A 21,136-nucleotide genomic window follows, 5' to 3' on the forward strand; every position below is an offset into this window, starting at 1 on the left:
CGGCCGTTTTGCCCTCCGGCCTTCATCAGGTGTTTTGTATCGAACTGGGGAACCGTTTGTTAGGAGTCTCGAACCCAACCCTTTATTATTATTACGGGGGAACCGTGTTCGGACTCCAGCAAGGCTTTGGGAAATAGTTGCTGATTCTCTGTTTTGAATGTTACTTTTTCACTGCCTTCGTTCAGGATTGAACTCAGCACCTTTGGGTAACTGTAAACTTTGATACAACGTCTAAGACAACTCGGCCATATGTCACTAGGGCATTCAAAACAGAGAATCAGCAACTATGTCCCAAAGCCTAGCTGGAGTCCGAACACGGTACCCCCGTAATAATAATAAAGGGTTGGGTTCGAGACTCCTAACAAACGGTTCCCCAGTTCGATACAAAACACCTGACGAAGCCCGGAGGGCAAAACGGCCGAAACGTTGTGACAATAACAACCAAGATGAGGAAGTCAGTCCGACAATCTCAATCAATGAAAACACCTCATCTAAAAAATACAGACAATCTCTATTCATTAGTGTTGAAATCTCTTGAATTGGAAGCCATGTTTAATTTCAGAAGCGTTTCCGATAGGTAGCTATTCTATACAACTAGATATGACGGATTTTCAGTTGATCGCTGTTTTGTACAGGTTCTGGACTTTATAATTTCGCAAGCAAAGAGCAAAAGAACCTTCTCATGTTGACACGATAAAATTATTCGCTGGAATGCTAAAAGATGTTTTTTTTATGGAACAATTCTGGTTTCTGATTGGTTGATAACAGAAAGTAAAGTAATTTCCTATCAGCATCGTTTATAAATAGAACCTATCAACTTTCAGGGAAAATATCCTTTTATTAATTAAAAATATTGCAATAGGATCATTAATCAAAATCGGGAATCGTAAAAAATCGGAAGTTTATAAAGCATCGGAATCGGTATCAAAAAATTGTACCTATTTTTTTTCAAATGGTAAAAACGAGTTTTTAATTGTTTTTATTTTTTTTAACTAAATTTACCATTGTCGTTGCACAAATGATATTTATTGATTTTTAACGATCAGCAAGACTAAAATATTTGCGAAAATGAATGCACGCATTACATAGGGTTTTATGGTAATCTGAAAATTATTAAAAACAAACAATTCTATCGCTAAATATTAAGGGATTTTAAAATAATCAGAATCTGTAACAGACTCGGTTTTTGTATCCGAATTGGGAACATACTGGAATCGTCCCATCACTACTATTTACGGCTTTTTTTTCTTTTACAAAGGAGTCACCATTTATTAAGGCCCAGGGGCCACTCGAGGATAAGGGTTAATGGATGTACGGAAGTCAAAGGGAACATGTCGTAGTCATCGTTAATAGTGGAGATTTGGTAAATTGGATTACTTAAAGGGACGGTTCATCAAGAATTTGTTTACGTTGGACTTGAAGACAACCATATTGAAGTCAGTTGGAAAGAAAGAAAGCGGTAGAGAGTTCCACGGGCGTGCAGTTCTAAGAAAGAAGCTTTGTTCATGGAATCTACGTTTAGGCACAGATAAAAACGTGGGGTGAATTATTAATAGTGTTTTCAGATAGACGATTTTCGTGAAAGTGAGGACGGGGGGACTATAGATTGGAGCTCAGACGAGCACAGGCCATGAAAATAACGATAAAGGGAAGTTGTATATGTTTCTGACTTAATTATGTCTACATTAAATTCCAGTCCTATTCTAAAACATTCTTCCGTTATCAAAACACTTTGTGTTTTCCATAACATTGTCACCAGTTCAAATGTCAGTCACTCGCCTCTCTATCCGGGACATACGACGTTGTCCGGGCCATAATGTAATACATAATTGCAAATAAAGAAAAACATTGATTTTTTTTTCTTTACCATCTCATTTAAATGATACATAATATTTGTATCGAATGTTACAAAATGCTAATATCTATATGAATAAATAAGAAAGACATTGTTTCCTATTTACAACAAAGTTATGAATAAAATATTTATTATTTTAAAATTAATATTTCAAGTAGTGAATTTCGCAAAGCCCGCTAATATTAGATAAATGGGAGAGGAGAGACGTGGATCATTTTTGGATGTGTCTATGAAACCTGCTTTCGGGTGTATAAGCCTCAAACGCAAATACTTTCAATACAAACGAAAAATAGATTTATTTAATTAATTCTTTTATGGCCTGCATCTATTGAAATGATATTGTAAAAATAGTGCGTTTTTGTGAAGGATCCGAAAGGAAGGGAATTGAAAAGGGAAGAAATAGAATTTTGGTTTTTAGATAAGATTCTCATGGGGACTTGGACATTTGGGGGAGAGAAAAATAAAGAAAATCAAAAGTGGAAATGGAAAATGAATGAAGAAACGAAAATGGCCGGGAAACGATATCGGAATAAAAATCGAACGTGTATGAAAGAAAAGGAATCGAGGCGCAAATAAAAGGAAAACAGGCTTGAAATAGACACACACAAAAAATACACAAAGAAACAAAAAAGATATTAAGAGAGTGAAGTATGTTAAGATTGAAAGAATGTAAAAAAAGGGGGGGAAGTAGAAAAAGGTATCATAAATATAGATAAAAATGGGAAAACAAATAAAACAAGGAGATTAAAATAACATTTTCAAAGAAATAGAAAGGCGGGAAAATTATTTTTATAGTTATTTCACCTCTAAACAAGACACAGTGCAACTTTGAAGCATGTTATTTGGGGCCAATCTTACACCGATACTATGTAGGGAGTTGAGCAGCGAGATGTCTGTTTATATCACACTTGAACTTCTGCATGTCAGTACTTTCAGGAAGCAGAGAGAGAATTCCAAAGCCCAGCTGTTCGAAGGAAGAAACTACTTGAGTAGAAAGTTTTCCTGTATCTAAAGATCTCTACATTGTAGAGGTGGGATTTTGCTGCTTGCCGGATTACTCGGGTGTATTTACGTCGAGAGGTACAAATGTTTCGAGTTGATCATAGCACATTCCATTAAAATATTTGTAAAACAGTCACAGAGATGCAACATTTTGGCGATGAGACAGACGTTGGAGTTTGATGATTAGTATGGGCCTATTAAGTTGGTGACACTTTTTTTATATCCAAGCGTGAGAGACTAGTAACAGAAACATCAGCTCAGATGTGGCAACGATACTTCATGCATAGGCAAATGGTGGCTTTTTAAGATTAGAAAATAAACTAGAAAGAAAAGAAAACTACGTTGAAAAAATAGCAGTTTCATTTATCTCTCCAATTTTTTGTCTTTTGAAATCTAACTGTGTTTTCTGACAGTTAGTACTTACTTAAAATATCTTAAATAAACTTTATTTCATCAGTTTTAAGTATTTATCGAAAGTGAAACTGTGTGGAATTCAGATAATTTAAATGATTGATATAGGAGATTTTTCGTTTCCTAAAATTATAATTCACCTCACAGATTTGACATTACTCTGGATTTCATATCCGTAAGAGGAAAATAGTAAAATTTGATTTTTGTTCTAACTTAGTTCTTATTTTAATTATTTTAACATAATTATTTTAATTTTTTTAACTATTACTAATGTATTGATAAATCTATTAGTTGACAAACTTCAAATTCCAGCAATGACGACATATTTAATAAATAAAAAAATCCTGATAAAACGCATTAAAAACTAGTCGCATAAATTACCAAAATATACAGATGCAAACAAGAAAAATCATTTGGTTTAAGCCACCATATAATTAATCTGTAAAAATAAATATTTCCAAAACATAATAGATAAACATTTCGTTAATTCCAACATTAGCTATACAAGCTCTTTAGCAAAAAATGTTGATACAACCAAACTGATACAGTCACATAGCATTAAAATATTGTATGGAACAAATAACACAGTCAGCATAAAATGTAACAGTATAAAAAAAAAATATTAGTTACTAGCATTTCAGCCCGGCGTTGTCCAGGTATATGGAGGTGTATGTTGAGCAAAAAAAGCGGTCAATTTTTTTTAACTTTGACCCCTATTATGACCCCTTAAAATTTATTGTTTTGGGCTCAAATCAAATTATTAAGTTAGAGCCGTGTCCTAGAAACCTATACCTAAAATTTCAAATGTTTAGACTCAAAATTGGCGGAGGAATTTCGTAGAGTTCTCTAAAGTCATATCTTTGAATTTGGACCCCTCAATAGCAAAATTTCTGGCCGAAATTCGATCACATCGATTTTCCCAAATCCCAGTACCCTATATAACAAATTTCGAGTCTGTAGATTTAAAATTGAAAGAGTTATTGCGTAGGCAAATCTAGACACACACACACACAGACACGTGCACTTTTATAGATATACTAGCATGGGTGATCAGCGTGGCCCGGGTGTTTGGAGATGTATGTTGAGCCAAAAAAAAAACGGTCAATTTTTTAACTTTGACCCCTATTATGACCCCTTAACATTTATTGTTTTGGGCTCAAATCAAGTTATTAAGTTAGATCCATGTCCGAGGAACCTATATGTAAAATTTCAAGTGTTTAGACCCAAAATTGTCGGAGGAGTTTGGTAGAGTTCTAAAAAACTGTCAGAGTTATTGCGTAGGCAAATGTACCCACACACAAAGACAGACAGACACGTTCACTTTTATAGATATACTAGCATGAGTGCCTGGCGCTGCCCGGGTATTTGGAGGTGTATGTTGAGCAAAAAAAAAAAAGCGGTCAATTTTTTAAAACTTTGACCCCTATTATGACTCCTTAAAATTTATTGTTTAGGCTCTAATTAAGTTATTAAGATAGATCCATGTCCGAGGAACCTATATGTAAAATTTCAAGTGTTTAGACCCAAAATTGTCGGAGGAGTTTGGTAGAGTTTTTAAATGTCAAATCGTTGTACTTTTATCCCTCAATAGCCAAATTTCTGGCCGAAAACCGATCACATCGACTTTCCCAAATCCCAGTACCCTGTATATCAAATTTGAGTCTGTAGAGTTATTGCGTAGGGAAACGTACACACACAGGCACACACGTTCACTTTTATAGATACACTAGCTGTACCCTGCCACGCGTTGCAGTGGCTCAATTTGGTGTAATGGAAAAATTTAATAAAAGAGAAAATGCATGTTTCTTATATTAGTACAGCAATCCACTGCAAAAAGTGAAAAAGAAGGCGAAACTGAAAAAAATGGTGCTCTTGCAGAATTTGATCTGGATCCTCGAGAGTTTCTGTCAATCATTCATGTTTTGGACTTGACCAACAATCAGTGGATGAAGCCGAACGTAGCAAAAATGTTGAAACGCTAAATGCTTTTTTTTGTTGTTGTTTTAAAAAATGTGATTTAGTAATTAATATTTGGTTGATGGTGGGGGGAGGGGGGGTTACTATACACAGATTCGAAAAAGTCGTCCAAAAACAAATAAATGAAAGCAAAGGTAAGGTAATTTACGTTTCTACCTAATTGGATAATTGTTTAGTGTTTTTATGTAATGTAAAATGTTTAATTGGCTCAAAAAACAGAAATGGTCGCGAATTCTGTTGAATACGTTAAGTTTGGGAAAGTAAGTTGAAAACTAAAAACTATACAAAACAGTGTCTGAAACTCACCGAACATATGTTACCATGACATAGGCTGGCATAATGGATAGGTTTCTGACAGTATTTTGTATAGTTTTTTAGTTTTAACTCACTTTCTCTAACTTAAAGTAATCAACAGTGTCCACCACCATTTGTAGCTTTCAAATACACCAATAAACACTGTTTTTCGAGCCGACTAAACGTTACATTAAATGAAAAGGGTTTATATTACTAAACACAGATACAAAGAAGTTGTCAAAAAATAAATATATAACAATAAATGTTATCAAAGGCAAGAAAAGTAAGTGTTCTACCTAACTGGATAATATTTTAGTGTTTTTATGTAATGTATAATCGGTTCAAAAACATTCAATGTTTATCGGTATATCTGAAAAATACAAATGGCGGCAGACTGTATCGAACATGTTAAGTTTGGGGAAATTTTGGGAAAATGAGTTTAAACTAAAAATACTGTTAGGAACTCACTCAATATATGTTACCATGATGTAGGCTGGCATATAATCGGTGGTTTTAAACTTTTGCTCGATACAGGTGACGACTTTTAAAAATCCCTTTTAGTGATTACCTGGTGTGAGGATATTTGTACAACTAAACGGCAAATCTGCTCAAAAAAATCCGGTATTATTTTACTTTAAGGCCCGTTTCACGTTCATATATAACGAAATATTTTATTGTAGATTTCGGTGTGCTAAAAACGAATCTGCAAACCGTTTACGTAGCAAAAAAAAAGTTTTCATGACATTCATGAAATTACTTTTTCGAAAAGTGGGTGATCACTTTTCAATGTAAATTTAACTTAGAATGAGCACCCACTTTCTGGCCACCTGAGAGAGGGGCATTTTTCTGTTTCTTGGCTAAAAAGTTTTTTGTTTGATTTCTTTTGCATGGTAATAACCCCTGAACTCTGGGACTATTTTCCATTTAACAGCCGTAGCCTTCGTTTACGCTATGCGTAAGCATAAACGAAAGCTGTTTAGCCAATAAACATGGGAAAAAATCCCCCCTCTCTCAGGTGGCTAGAAAGTGGGTGCTCATTTTAAGTTAAATTTACATGGAAAAGTGATCGCCACTTTTTCGAAAAAGTAATTTCTTCATATCATAGAAACTATTTTTTTTGTGACGGAAACGGTTTGCAGATTCGTTTTTAGCACACCAAAATCTACAAAAAAAATTTTGTTATTTACGAACGTGAGACGCACAGCCCTTAATGGAAAATTATATAAAAAATCCGGGGGAAAATAGTTTTCAATAAAAACAGCAAATGAATTCGATAGAAAAAAAATGGATGCTATTTTTTTTTCTTTCTGTGTGTTTCTTGGCTAAAAAGTTTTTTGTTTGATTTCTTTTGCATGGTATCAACCCCTGAACTCTGGGACTATTTTCCATTTCACAGACGTAGCCTTTGTTTATGCTATGCGTGAGCATAAACGAAAACTGTTAAATATGCATTCGCGTACCAAACTGCCTTGTAAAAAAGGCCTTTAAGCCAATAAACACGAAAATAAATGCCCCTTCCTCAGGTGGCCAGAAAGTGGGTGCTCATTTTAAGTTAAATTTAGATGGAAAAGTGATCACCCACATTTCGGAAAAAAAAATTTCTTCAGATAATGAAAACTATTTTGATACTCCTTGGGCGCTGAGTCCCATGGCGACCCGCAGAATTATTTAATGGCCGTTCCCTTAGTACCCCCCTAGTCAAGGCTAACGCATGCGCACGTAACATTTTTTATTTATTTACTTACGTGGTGGAGTTTCTATACTGATAGGTTTTTTGAAATTTTTTCACTGGATTATTATTGATTGAACACTAACCAGATTATGAAAAAAAATTGAAAAAAAAAAAATCATTTCAACATTTGAAAGGGATACTCACTTTTTAGTTACCACGTTCTGGTAAATCGATCACTTTTTATTTATTTATTTATTTTTTTCTAAATACGGAAGTGTCTTCGGGAGATATAAAATGGTCGCATGTTGACGAAGCAATGTATCGGGAGGCGTACGGGATTAAAAATTATTGGTAAATTTTTAGATTAGGTCCACCTCCTCAATTTTCTTTTAAATGACGACTTGAAATGGTTTTCGACTCTGCTGAATACGAAAATCGCATCGAAATTTTGCAGAAATAAGTAGTTATCAAGATATAAAAAGTTGTATTATGCATTGTAATCTTTGGCGGCCATCTTTTTTACGTGTGTGTATTTGTTTATGGCGCGTGTGCACGTAAAAAGATGGCCGCCGAAGAATACAATGCATAATACAACTATTTATTTCCGCAAAATTTCAATGCAATTTGCGTGTTCAGCATACTCGGAAACCTATAAATGTCGTCATTGAAAGGAAAATTGTGGAAGTGGACCTAATCTAAAAAAATACCAAATTATTAAACATTTCTCCAGCATGTTAGTGAAATTTATAATACTTTAAAAAAATTAAAAAGAAACAAAACAAAAGTTTTGAAAAAAAACTCACCTTTCACAAAAACAATTTAAAAAAAAAAAAACACAAACTGACTAAATAAGTAAAAAAAAAAAAAATAATTAAAAATCTCGAAACTTTATTTTCATGAAAACAAAAAAAAGTCCTGTTCTCTCTATTTTTTTTTCTTTGAGAAACAAATATATTTCTGACTTACAAATGCGGTAGAGACTCATTATTTTTACTTTCTATGGTTTTGATATACCGCGTTTTTATTGCTTACAAAATGGGTGACTGATTTATCAGAACGTTGTAACTAAAAAGTGAGCACCACTTTCAAATGTCGAAATAATGATTTCTTTTTTACATTTTTTTTTTAATAATCTGTTTAATTAGTGTCCAATCAATAATAATCCAGTGAAAAAAAATTCCAAAAACCTATAAGTATAGAAATTAAGCATGGGAGTAATGTTTGTACAACAACGTAACGTCGCCTTTCGCACTTTTACAAACATTTTTTTTTAAAGTAACTAAACCATTTATTGATAATTTGTCACGTGTACAAACATTTATTTATTTACGTAGGCTTAACTCCTTTCATGAATAAGAAAAGTTTTACTCTTTAAGAATAATAAAAGGAAAAAGTTACTGAACATTTATAAAAGGACTTCTATTCATGAAGGCCAGAGGAATAGTTGGCCGAAAATTCGTGAAACAACAACAATAAATAAAAATGGTGCTAATGCAGAGAGCCGCGCTATTTTTTAAATCATATTTCCACGTTTAAATAACGTTTTACGATATGTTTTTTTTTTATTTATTCAATTGTAAGGTTAAAGTACAGAATAGGTACAAAACATCCTTACCTCCCCATGTTAAGAATGACTTTTTAAATAATAACATTATTTCAGTACGGATCACTCTCTGCATGAGTAATCTTATATAGAAAAAAAAACTCAAAAGCAAGCAACAAACTTTTTTTTTTTGGCCTTATATAATAAAAAAAGATGTGTAAATTAAAAAATTTGGAAGATAAACAAATGAAATATGTTTTTTTTTTTTTTTTTACTTATCGAGTTAACAGAAAATTAAACCTTTCGTCAATTCGTGGCTGTGAAATGAATCGAACCGGAAGTTCAGTTTTATCAACAGAACAGATTCGCAGAAACGATAAATAAATATATTTATTTTATTTAATATTTTAATTTTAATTAGGTAAATTTATTTTAATAACATAAAAACATACCTCGACTCTAAAAATGGGTTGTCTGAAAATTTCAAATAAATTGGTAACGTATAAACATGGTTTTATTTCTTTAGAACGAACCAACTTTACATTTTTATATATATAGATAGATAGATTTATATTATAATTGCATCAATGTAAGCTGTGGTATAAAAGGATAATTTCAACAATGCATTTCGGTTCAGTTATCAAGATATGAAAAAAATGGCGCAATAGTTAAAAGTTAAAAGTCCTCATACAAAATGCATAACAATGCTGCTGGACTAGGTACATTACTGCTGACTTATTTTTAATTTAGTTCTATAAAATACTGTTTGAAAAAGTATCACTTTACTGTTTGTTAAAGCATAATCTTTTCATCAAAGTCACTAAATTCTGTGTAAGCATTAAAGAATTTGTTAAATATTATTATACGAGAAACCTTTTTGAGCTAAAATCTATTGAGAAATGCACATTTTGTATTGAGAAAAAAACACACTTTAAATATGTAAACAGTAGATAAAGAATAACAGGTTATCCAAAATAGTAGTCTCTTTAGGACCATATTGGATTACTTTAGCTAAGGTTTTAATATTTACAGTTTGTTTTTCTCAATACAAAATGTGTATTTCTCAAAAGATTCCTTTTATAATAATTAATAAAAAAAATTTAAAAAAGCAATGACCACACAGATTTTTTTCTTGCAGTAAACTCACGCCATGATTTAGCGACTTTGCTATTCGTAACTTTTAATTGTATGCGAATTGAGCTGTCTAACATTGGAAATAATAGTTTCAGTTTAGTTTCGATTTATTTTAAAACATTACTCTTCTATATTCAATAAAGTTCCCTTAGTAACTAGTATAATTAAGGGAAGACACATGCTATAAACTTTCTTATGATAGGGACAAATTACACTAACGTAGAAGTTCACGATTCTAAGTAATCTGGCGATCAGGTTTCGATTCTCGCTGTAAAAATACACATCTAACTATCGTTTGTCTTAAACAACACTATTTAACACACAGCTGATAGAACTTTAAATTACCTACTAGAAACCATCTTGGAGTACCTCTGGTCTGTGTACAGGAATTTCTCAGGACAACCTGGTATGACGATAATTCATGTCACAAGTAAACCCTGATAAAATATTAAAAAAAAAACAAAAACATAGTATTCAAAACCCACATAAAATCCGCATAAAATCTGGCTCATAAGATTGATTGGTGCACCTACTCCAAGTGATGTTATCGCAAATCACATCATTTAGCTGGATGCTCCACCAGACCAAATGAATTATTGTCCTGGAATTTGATTAGATCAAAAAGTCACAAGAAACATCTATATATATAAAAAGTAGTAGCATTCGTGTGTACAACTCTCCTACAATTAACACCACTGGACCAATCATTACCAAACCTGACATGATGATGGTCCCCTTCCTATGGATAGTGCATGCTATTTTTCAAGGTCAGGGTCAAAGGTCAAGATCATAGACTATGTATATATATATATATATATATATATATATATACTCTCTTACAACCCACACTACTGGACTGATCATGACCAAACCTGATATGGTCCCCTACCTAACGATGGTGCACATCATTTTTCAAGGTCAGGGTCAAAGGTCAAGATCATAGACTATGTATATATATATATACTCTCTTACAACCCACACTACTGGACTGATCATAACCAAACCTGATATCGTCCCCTACCTAACGATGGTGCACACCATTTTTCAAGATCAGGGTCAAAGGTTAAGTTAATATTTGATCCGACTCTACATAAACTATATAAACTCCCCCACCTAGGATTAGTGCACACAAAGTTGGGGTTCCCTACCATCCTGGCGCCGGCCAACTTCTTTGTGAATTTGAATCAGATCACTCTCCTCCATGCCTTGCGAAGTGCGGGTATTATTGCTAGTATGCTATAACATAGTTCGAGAGAGGAAAGCTAATATTCTTTTCTTATTTTTTCTTTTTATTTGCTCAACGTTTGAGATGTAAAGAATAATCTTGATTTAGCACTCGGATATCTACGTATCCCATGTAGAGATCAATCGTTAGCATCAGAAAGAGGTTATGGAGTGAAAATTTAAAATGCCAACGACATTTTTCGTTCTGAAACAGAACAAATACATCCTTTTCACAACAAATATATTTTCAAATATTGTACTGGCATTTTACTCTCTTCAATTTAACTGGACTTTTTTTTACATAGGAATCGCCACTTATCAAGGCCCAGGGGCCACTCGAGGATAAGGGTTAAAGGGTGTACAGTAGTCAATTGGACAATATAGTAATGAAAATTCAGTAAATTTTTAACTTATATGGAACGGCTCATCAAAAACTTGTTTACGTTAGACTTGAAGACAATCAAATTGTAGTCAGCCGGAAAGCAGGAAAACGGAAAACAGTTCCATAGGCGTGCAGTTCTAAGAAAGAAGCTTTGTTTATAGAATCTACATTTAGGTTTATGCAGAGATAAGGAGGGGGATTATTGGTAGTGTTTTCAGCTAGACGAGTGTTTCTTGTGAAAGTTTGGCGAGGAGGGACCATAGACTGAAGTTCAGTCGAGCACTTTCCATGAAAATAACGATAAAGCAGAGACAAACTCGCAATATCTCTTCTGTGAGAAAGAGGTTGCAGTGAAGAAAAAAGGACATCTCCTATGAGGCTTCGAAGTCTATTTTGAACCCTATCAAGGCAGGATAAGTCGTTTCTAGCAGCTCTTGCCCAGATGTGGCAACAGTACTGAGAAAGTATTAAAATAAAGACGAAAAGTTGATGAACATATTACTTCGTTTGCTCCTTTTTCATCTCCCCATCTCGTCGGAATATTATTTCCTTTATTCTCATCACACACATATGTATTTCTTGACTTTCTCATCTATCTTCGCTAGGTGCCCTTTCTTTTTTTATTGTTGGTTCTTATTTACGGTTCCCTATTATTTTTTAGTGGCCTATAAATTTTGGTTACTATTACCTACATATGTATTGCCGACAAGCAGCTAAATCCCGCTCATTCACAGTAGAGATCCCTAAGTGCAAGAAAACCTTCTACTTCAATAGTTTCTTTGCCAGAACTGCTAGACTTTGGGACTCTCTTCCGGGATTCTGCTTTCCCAGCTGTACTGTTCAAATGTAATGTGAACAAACATCTTGCTACTCATCTCCCTTCATAATACCTCTGAAACTTATGTCCCCGATAATAGCCCCCTACTTCAAAGTGGCACTGTGAGTTGTTTCGGGTGAAATTGAATTTTAAAAAATGTAGCGTAGGTGATCGATGTACAAAGAGTTAATTATAACTAAAACCAAACCCTAACTTTCGAACACGCGCGCAGGTCTGTCGATTGGTGTATGGAAGAAAGAAATAGAAATTATCTATCCAGTTTGATAATAAATTAAATAAACATAGTCATTTGAAAAGATATGCGATGAAAAACTAAAAACTCAATTACTTAAAAAGGGTAACGAATTTTTATATTTTTTTTTATAAAGGGGATGAAAAAATATAGTTTAACAGTTTTAAAAATATATTCAAACCGAACGAGCAAGAGAGATAGGAACAATATGTTGGTTATTTTGTTATCGAAGAGAGAGAGAGAGAGAGAGAGAGAGAGAGAGAGAGAGAAAGAGAGAGAGAGAATATATACAGCGAGAGAAATTAATGAAATGAATTACCTAAAAAAGGAAAGATGACTACGTTTGGAAAAATATAAGTAAATAATGAAACAAATCTACAAAGCGAGCGAGAAATTTACTCAAAGGGTAAAGTAGTTAGAATTCCGACGCCATGTTTGCATGGTACCTTAGCGTTTGTTTAGCATGCGAATACCATTATTCCGGAATTTAGGAATGGCCAGAGCTAATCCAATCAAAAGGCGCGAAATTAGTTGAGGGAGACTTTATTATTTTTGTAACCGAAAAGGGAAAGATTACGCTATGTTAATGAGTTTATCATCCAGTTACGAAGGGTAAGACCCCATCTCTCGTACTTCCTCTGAAGGTGGTTGCGATGGTGATGATGTGGCTCCTAGTATGGAATGCATGGTTTTTTGTATTATAACAACTAAATGCGTCTAAAATGGCGTCCTAAAGTTACATAAGGTAGTGGCTAATAGTTTAGACGTAATAAATTTGTATGTGGTATCAGTTGTTGCAAACCTACAGTACTTTGGTTCAGAGGGGAATTTCTGCTATCTAAATATTATATAGGAGATATGTAGTAGCTTATTTGCTGATAAAAAATAGCGCAACAGATATTAATATTTTAATCACAACTATCTAGAGCTGAATATATTTAAAAAAAACTACTTTAATTATATATCGATTTATCTGTATGACATTTTTTTTATTTCTTTAGCCGTTTCCTCTAGATAAAATATATATAATGTTAATTTATAAATTGGACAATCGTGGCCAGGATTGTTCAGAAAAAGGAAAACAAAATAAGAGACACGTTTTCAAACAATAGCTAATTTGCAAACAATAGCTAATAGTCCCCTACATAAGAGTCCGTCATTCAAACTCCTCTAATATTCGCAGCTATTTTGAATTGAAACAAGTACACAAAGGACATTGCTAAGTTTGCTACAAATAGGTAAACTGCTTCGGTGCAAGTCTATAAATGGTCAACAAGTAATCTTTTTTTACTATAAAAATGTGAAAAAAATCTTTATAATGTACGTACTTGTCACTGCATGAAAATGTCATATCCCAAAAATCACGTAAATCGATCAAGTAGTTTTTTTTATTTTAGAAAATCAAATATTATGAGACATTTTATCGAAGAAAAACTTCACGCCATCTTGTGTTTGAATGATACACTGCTAGCGACACCTGTTGGGAATGTTTGGAATATAAGACCAGCAAGGGGCAGACAATCGACTTTCCACACTATAGAAAAAAAAAAACTTGGAAAATGAAGACATTTTTAAGTTTTTGAGGTTGTTGAAAACGAAAATAGCGTTTAAAATTCCAGCAAACGAGTATTTTTCAAGATATACACTTATAGTGTTTGGTTTGGTTGTCTTGTAGAAAATTGTTTTTGTTTTTAACTTTGCAGAACATGATTGAGTTTTGCAAAGGGAAATTAAAAACGAATAACGTTAAAGTGTTGTGCATTATTTTTTCAGGTAGCCACTTTCGTGGCACCAGATGCCCTAACAGGTATTATCACTCCCGGTCAAAGGGGGCCTAGAAGCAATAGTAACTAAAGGCCAACTCCACATCTCTCACAATCCTCAAATAGGGGTCTCACCACTGAATATCTAAAGGTCAGTGATGGTTCTGGATGTGCCATGTGAGATATGGGCGAAAGAAATAACATTGTATTATTTAATGATATCATGAGAATGCCTTTTATCTGAGCTTTGTGCAGTCATTTTACACTTTTCATACAACCTTTATCTATTCGGTCAGCTAGGAGCAAGAATAAACACATACCACTTTACTGGGACAACCTCCATATTCACTCGATCTTGCTCCATATGACATTTTATTTTTTCCATGAAAACGACTGAATGTCTTTCAAGGTCATATCCAGAACTATTATGGGGGGGGGAGTATAATGAAATAAAATAATAATTTAAAAAATCAGAAGAAATGTTTATTAACTCGGCTTTACGGTTTTTAATTTTTTTAGATGAGGATTGATTATTCATATTATTTGGATTCTTCGGACTACTGTTCTCATTTTGAGATGTGCAAATAACACGGAAGATAAAAACAGCAATCCGAAGAACTCGACTTTAGTATAATAGAAATTAGACCAGGTGTCTTGTGATTGATAGTTCCATTGTTTCAAGTGTGTGTGTGTGTGTGTGTGTGTGTGTGTGTGTGTGTGTGTGTGTGTGTGTGTGTGTGTGTGTGTGTGTGCATAAAAGAAGCAGGCAGTTGTCGGTACAGACATGAAATCTGGCTCTCAAGGGGGAAAGGCAACTCGGCTGTCCGAGATTTTATTTGCTACCGCGTCGCTGGACTCGCTTCCAAAGTGTTAGCGGACTTAACTGCCATCACGCTAAGCAACATGATTCCCAATCAATAAAACGGTCAACTAATCATTACGGGCAATCAAGTTAGTTTAATCATCGAGGGACGTGGGAGATCGAATTAGAGGGTGTGATCGAAGGAAGGAGAGGGCACTGATGGAGGTGGTGAGCGAAGCGTTATGGGTTGGGTAAGAGAAGTGGGGGAGGCATTAAAGGGAAGAAAAGAAGAACGTGGGGGAGAAATAAAAGAGGAGAGAGTCGTTGATCGAGCGGAAGATGCCGGAAGAGGGTTTGCGGTTTAAAGAATTTGGAACTGGTAACGTCGGAAGTCCGGCCTTCTTTCCTACCCACTTATCACCCCCCCACACACACACACACTAAAATCCCGAAAGTGTTCATTTGTTAAACTTTCGAAGTAATAAATGGACGGTCTCCCGAGATATAACAATCCCCGCCCCCGGAGATCTCTTGCCTTGCATTGCCAATGGGTGATGGACAGAAATGCTTAAATCGGTGACGATGGTGGCGGTGTGTGTGCGGGGGGTAGTGAGGTATGTTCCCCTTTCCCTGCTCCGATGCGTGAGCCTTGAAAGCTGGCATGAGAAGGAACACATCCAAATTTGCATCATCTAATGTGGAGCTTGCTAGACGTCGCTGTGACCCGTTGGGTCACAACCGCACCCCTACTTACACTACTTTGTTTCATTCGAAAAGTAAAACCGTAACATATCTTTTTAGATATTCTTGAATACCTACAAATAATCTAAATACTAATTTACTTGTGCATATGTCCAGTGTCACAAAAAGCCGCCATCATCATCATCATCATCATCATCATCATCATCATCATCATCATCATCATCAACAGTGATTAATGAGAAACGAATTACCTCCCTTTATGGTCGCTTTTTATCAGTTAAAAATCAGTAAAACCATTTCCTCTTAAAAACTTGTAAAACAAAAACATGGCTGTCTGTTTACGGTTTCAAATTGGCTATTTAATTGGATAATTTAAAAAGTTCATTTTGAGAGGAGAATATTTTTTATTATAGTTTTTATTTTTTAATTAAAAAATGTGAAAGTTAATTGGCATCTGTTCCTTTATAATTTATATAAAGATATTCAGAAAAAAAAAACAATTTATTGAATTTTCATTGAATAAAAATCTAAATCTTCTAAAATCAATTTTTTTTAGCTTTAAAAACTTAAAAAAGAATTTGCTAAGAAATTATTTTCAATTCGTCATTATTTGTTTATTTTATTTTGTATTCATTTTAAAAGTGTTTAAAAATTTTTTCAACGACCGTGGAATTTCCACGGATTTTACTAGTCTATATATTAAAACCGTAATCCGTTTAATGTACCTACGTATGTGAGTCACACTTTCCAATTGTTCGATCGGGAGATCTTATTTATTAAGGATAGAAGGTGATAACATACAAAAAACATTAAATTAGTAGATAGATACGCTAATTTAATATCCGAAGTACTACCTATCCTCCCTTTTAATAAATAGGATCTACCGATTACCGAAGACGCAATGTCAAAATAAAAAAATAAATAAATTGATGTCGTTTTTGGGCGGTACGTGAAACTTAAATATACTCTCTTGGTCTTCTGGCCAAGATCTAAGGGTAGTATCTGTGCTGTTTAAAGATGGTATAATGACACTGTAGGGTTTCCGTTCGAGCCGTGCGTCCATACAATGGGAATATGTCACCGACTCCTATAAGGATATTGGAAAATAAGCCGCAATAACCAGATATATTCTGACACTACATTAACCAGATTAATTAGATAAATACTTTTACAGTTTTAACAAGAGGTTACAATAATATCGCGGTGTCTCCATTTACGCCGAACGTTCACGGAATTCCTAGCAGCAATATATTACATTTGAAATATGCCTCTGTGGAATTTCCACAGGTCTCACTAGTTAAAATACATGTTATTAATATTAACATTTCAAACCGTTTTTTCTTTTTTGCAATCGTAAAGGTTTCTTTTAATAATGTTTGAAACGAAAATAAAAATGTCTTTGATTCGACTTTATTATTATTATTTATTTATTACGAGGACAGTTCCAAAATTTAAGAAAATACGCAAACGAGAGTGGTAGCATAAAACGAGTGCCCTTTTGTGCTCTAAAATTTTTTTTTTGTCACTACCATTCTTAATGCACTCTTGCCAGCGATGAACGACGGCTATGTATGGGCGCAAACAGCACGCTTTGTCATACGAGGATCGTTCAAAACGTAAATCTGCTTATTTTTTAACTTAAGAAGTTGAAGAGTTCCGAGTGGTATCATTAAAACAAGCGACCCTTTGTGATCCAGAATTTATTTTTCTACATAGTTGCCACCATTCTCAATTCACTCTTGGCAGAAATTCAATAACGTATCTTTGCCTTTGACGCACGTCCATGGCATGGGTTGCTTTCTTAGAGTCTCACACTGTCATTATCTGCAACAGAGAGATGAAACTTTCAGGTCATAAGTGCATATGTTCAATAATCATGGCAATGCAATGTGTAATCCCTTTTGATCTATTCGAGCAAAATAAAAAAGTAGGAGAGATTATTTTGAGGATTCTTGTATTACTCTCTAGGAGTTCACACACATGCTCATCGATAAAAGACAGGTTGTATTCAATGGAGTCTCCCAAGATTTGCAAAAGCTTTCCACTTTTTTCGATAACCTTCGCAACAGTCTTTTGCCATTAATATCTCATTGGCAACGAAATTTATGTAACAATGAAGCTCTTCAAGCGCTATTTACACTCGCCCTCCCCGGTTCTTTTTTTCCCTCCTCATTGACTCTTCACGATTACAAAATGTATGTAATAATTTTTTTGTAAAATGTAGAATGTATTTTAAACATATTGTTAGAGGTAGTGCAGAGCTTGCTTGGTTGGTTGGGTTATTTAAGGCTATGGACTTTCTTTTTTTTTAGCCTATTGTTACAGAGAGTGTTGCAGATTAGCATGCCCGGGGTATTGACAAATTATATGAGCCAGAAGATTATTATTATTATTATTATTATTATTATCATGTAGATTGAATTAGCTTTGTTTTAAAGGGAAACATTCAATTCAAGACAAATATGGTTAAATGACGTTTTAGGAATTTACCTTGACTAGATTCTATTAACAATAACAAGAATGATTGTAGATAAATAAAAACGAATGTTTTAATAGAAAATAATGTGGTGGGCAGAAACAAATAAGTTTTCAAACCTAGATATGAAAATAATAAAATTGGACCAGAGTAAACGTGACTGATAAGTCACCAGTTAGGTCTTTGTGTAGTCGACTGATATAAACACAAATGATTAGTTTGAATATATACAAGCAGAGTAAGGAGTTAGTCGAGGAGTCTTCAGTGAAGGAGTTGGAACGAGTAGACGGGACAGGCAAGTTCTCAGCTTGTTGGGAATCGTTCAGCTATGAAAGCATTCAGTTTGAAAGACAGTAATATGTCATCTTTGAAAAAAGAATGACGTGCAACCCCAGAATAAAAAAAAAGTCGCGACAATAATTAATGTAAATGTGGTAAAACAATTTGGTTTTCTGAGTCGTCGAGATTGAAAATGACTTACGTTTTCAGAAATGCGTCTGGAACAATACAGCGATGGTTTTTGCCAAAAAAGGTATGCCATTCCTTTGTCTGGGCAAGCACATAATGGTGTTATTTTTCCCGTTGGTTGAACTATTGTTGAAGGTATTTATGTCTACTTATTATACGTGTTAAAATGTGTAAATACACACCCAACGAACATTACATAGACAACTATATAACACGTGCACGTTTATACATACCTGGTTTATATACACTCACTATACACCCCTCCATGTCATATAGAACTCCCAGTATACAGACACCACGTTATCTTTAAAATATTTTATAGGGTATCCTTATTTAGAACAATATTTTCTTCTCGTCCTTCTGTTATTGTTTTCAAAAAATAAAATGTTACTTTCTTGAGAAAAATTGTTTTCCAAAGTAAAATCTTTGAAGTCAGTATTTATAAACAGGAAAGTATAGGAAGAAGAAGACCACGATTGTTTTTTTTGTAGGGGGGGGTTGTAGAAATATGATTGTTTTGCAAAGAGATTTTTAAAAAATAATGTATGGTTCATTTGCGTTAGGAAACCGATATCTCCAGACAGCCTTATCTGGTAGCACCAAGAAAAGTGCATGAGGAAATTTTCACTTATTTGTCTATAATTGCAGAATCTATAGGAGAAAACAGTGAAATCATTTTATTATACGTAGAGATAAGGCTTATTGTTGTCATAAATATTTGTTTATATATGTTTCATCTTAACCAAGACTCATCAGTATGGCCATATATAGCTGTACAAGTAATCACACGATTCGAATACTGAACTCAAATCACTTTTGACTTAGCCAAGTAGTTGCCGAGCCATCGACACAAACAAGAAAGTTAATATCTCTATAATAATCCGTTCTTTTTCTAGTTTTTTTTTTTTTTTTTTTTGACACGTTGCGCTTTGAAAAAGGCCAAATACAATTTTTTAGGGAAAAACTACCCAAAAACAAGGTCAAATTCGCGAAATTTTGCATTAAAACAGCCAATCTGACAACCATGGACAAGAATATGAGCGACCTCTCTTTGTTGTAACCTCGTTTTCAAATATCACTATAATAATATATTATCATTGTTGTAATTGTGTGAAAAAGGAACTCTTAGTAATTTTCATGTGCAGCGGTTTTTCACCGAATAAAGAAGTCAGCAAAAATTACATAAAAATAACATTCAAAAGAAACAGGAAAAAAAAACATTCTTTGCCAACAGGTGCTGTACTAAAGGAGTAAATTAAAGATTGTCTCTTACAATGCCATTTTGTTATTTGTATTGAACTATGTAGCATAACATTAATTTACGAATATTTATTAGAGTTAATTTATCTTATTTGGGTCAGTTCTATATTTAAAATACACTTGACACTGCTTTTTATGGAAATGTTAATAAACGCATATTTGCTCCATATTATTGTTTTTTTTTTGTTTTGTTTTTTTTGTCCAAAAAATTATTTTTGGCTATCCAGAACAATGTATTTCTCATTCTATGGAATTTACACAAATCCTGTTTGTTCAACAAACAGAGGTCGCCCGACCTTGTCCGATCGTAATATATACTTAAATATATTTTAATGAATACGAAATCTACATCAATTATTACAGATCCAATTATCTATTCGATATTATATTGTACCTAATATATGATACCGATTTCAAAAGGTAAAAAAAAAAAAATGACTTTGGTGCCATCAGCTAGAATTGAAACTAAAACGTTTAGCATTCCAGCCACGTTTCCTACCGTTTGAGTTCTCAACAAATAGATTAAAAAATATTTCAATTAAACTACTTCAAGCTATGATAACGATTGAAATATATCGGCATGTTGAAATGAACATCTCATTACAACTTGTCGATACATTTCTGTATGCATTAGTCATCCATCCAAACAAAGATTTTATTCGTTATAAACCATACTTGACATAGAACTATGACAACAGCATATTCTTTTCATTGTTTTGTACTCTCGAGTGTATATCCTTGATATCTTATATGCTTTTATATAAATGAATGTGGTTCTCGGTTGATTGGCGGTGTCTAACTGTGTCAGATACATACTCGAGAGTAAAAACAATGAAAAGAATATGCTGTTGTCATAGCCCTAATGATTACCTTTTTCTATTAATTTCAGTGTTATGTGACCAGTAGTTTAAGAGTTTATCGGTTAAATATTTTCACAGACATACACAATACCTACATCTGTTTTATTCATATAAACTAACGAATTCTAGCTTCCAGGTAGTGTTCGTCCTCGCTACGGGGAATAAAGTTTAATTAGAAAGTTTCCATATTTCATTTACAGAGTGCTCTTCTTTGAAGAGAGCTTTACATGTTTCTTGTTTT

General features: G+C 33.7%; 1 protein-coding gene across 1 annotated transcript in view; it reads right to left on the reverse strand.

Moving 5' to 3' along the window:
* LOC145241981 (protocadherin gamma-A11-like) overlaps positions 1-21,136 on the reverse strand; it is a 771,034-nt gene that overhangs the window by 550,866 nt on the left and 199,032 nt on the right. The gene's annotated exons all lie outside the window — the stretch shown is intronic.

This window comes from Euprymna scolopes, chromosome 21 (genome assembly GCF_053919585.1).
Source record: "Euprymna scolopes isolate OS-2025 chromosome 21, ASM5391958v1, whole genome shotgun sequence".
In the NCBI taxonomy this organism is placed as follows: Eukaryota; Metazoa; Mollusca; class Cephalopoda; order Sepiida; family Sepiolidae; genus Euprymna; species Euprymna scolopes.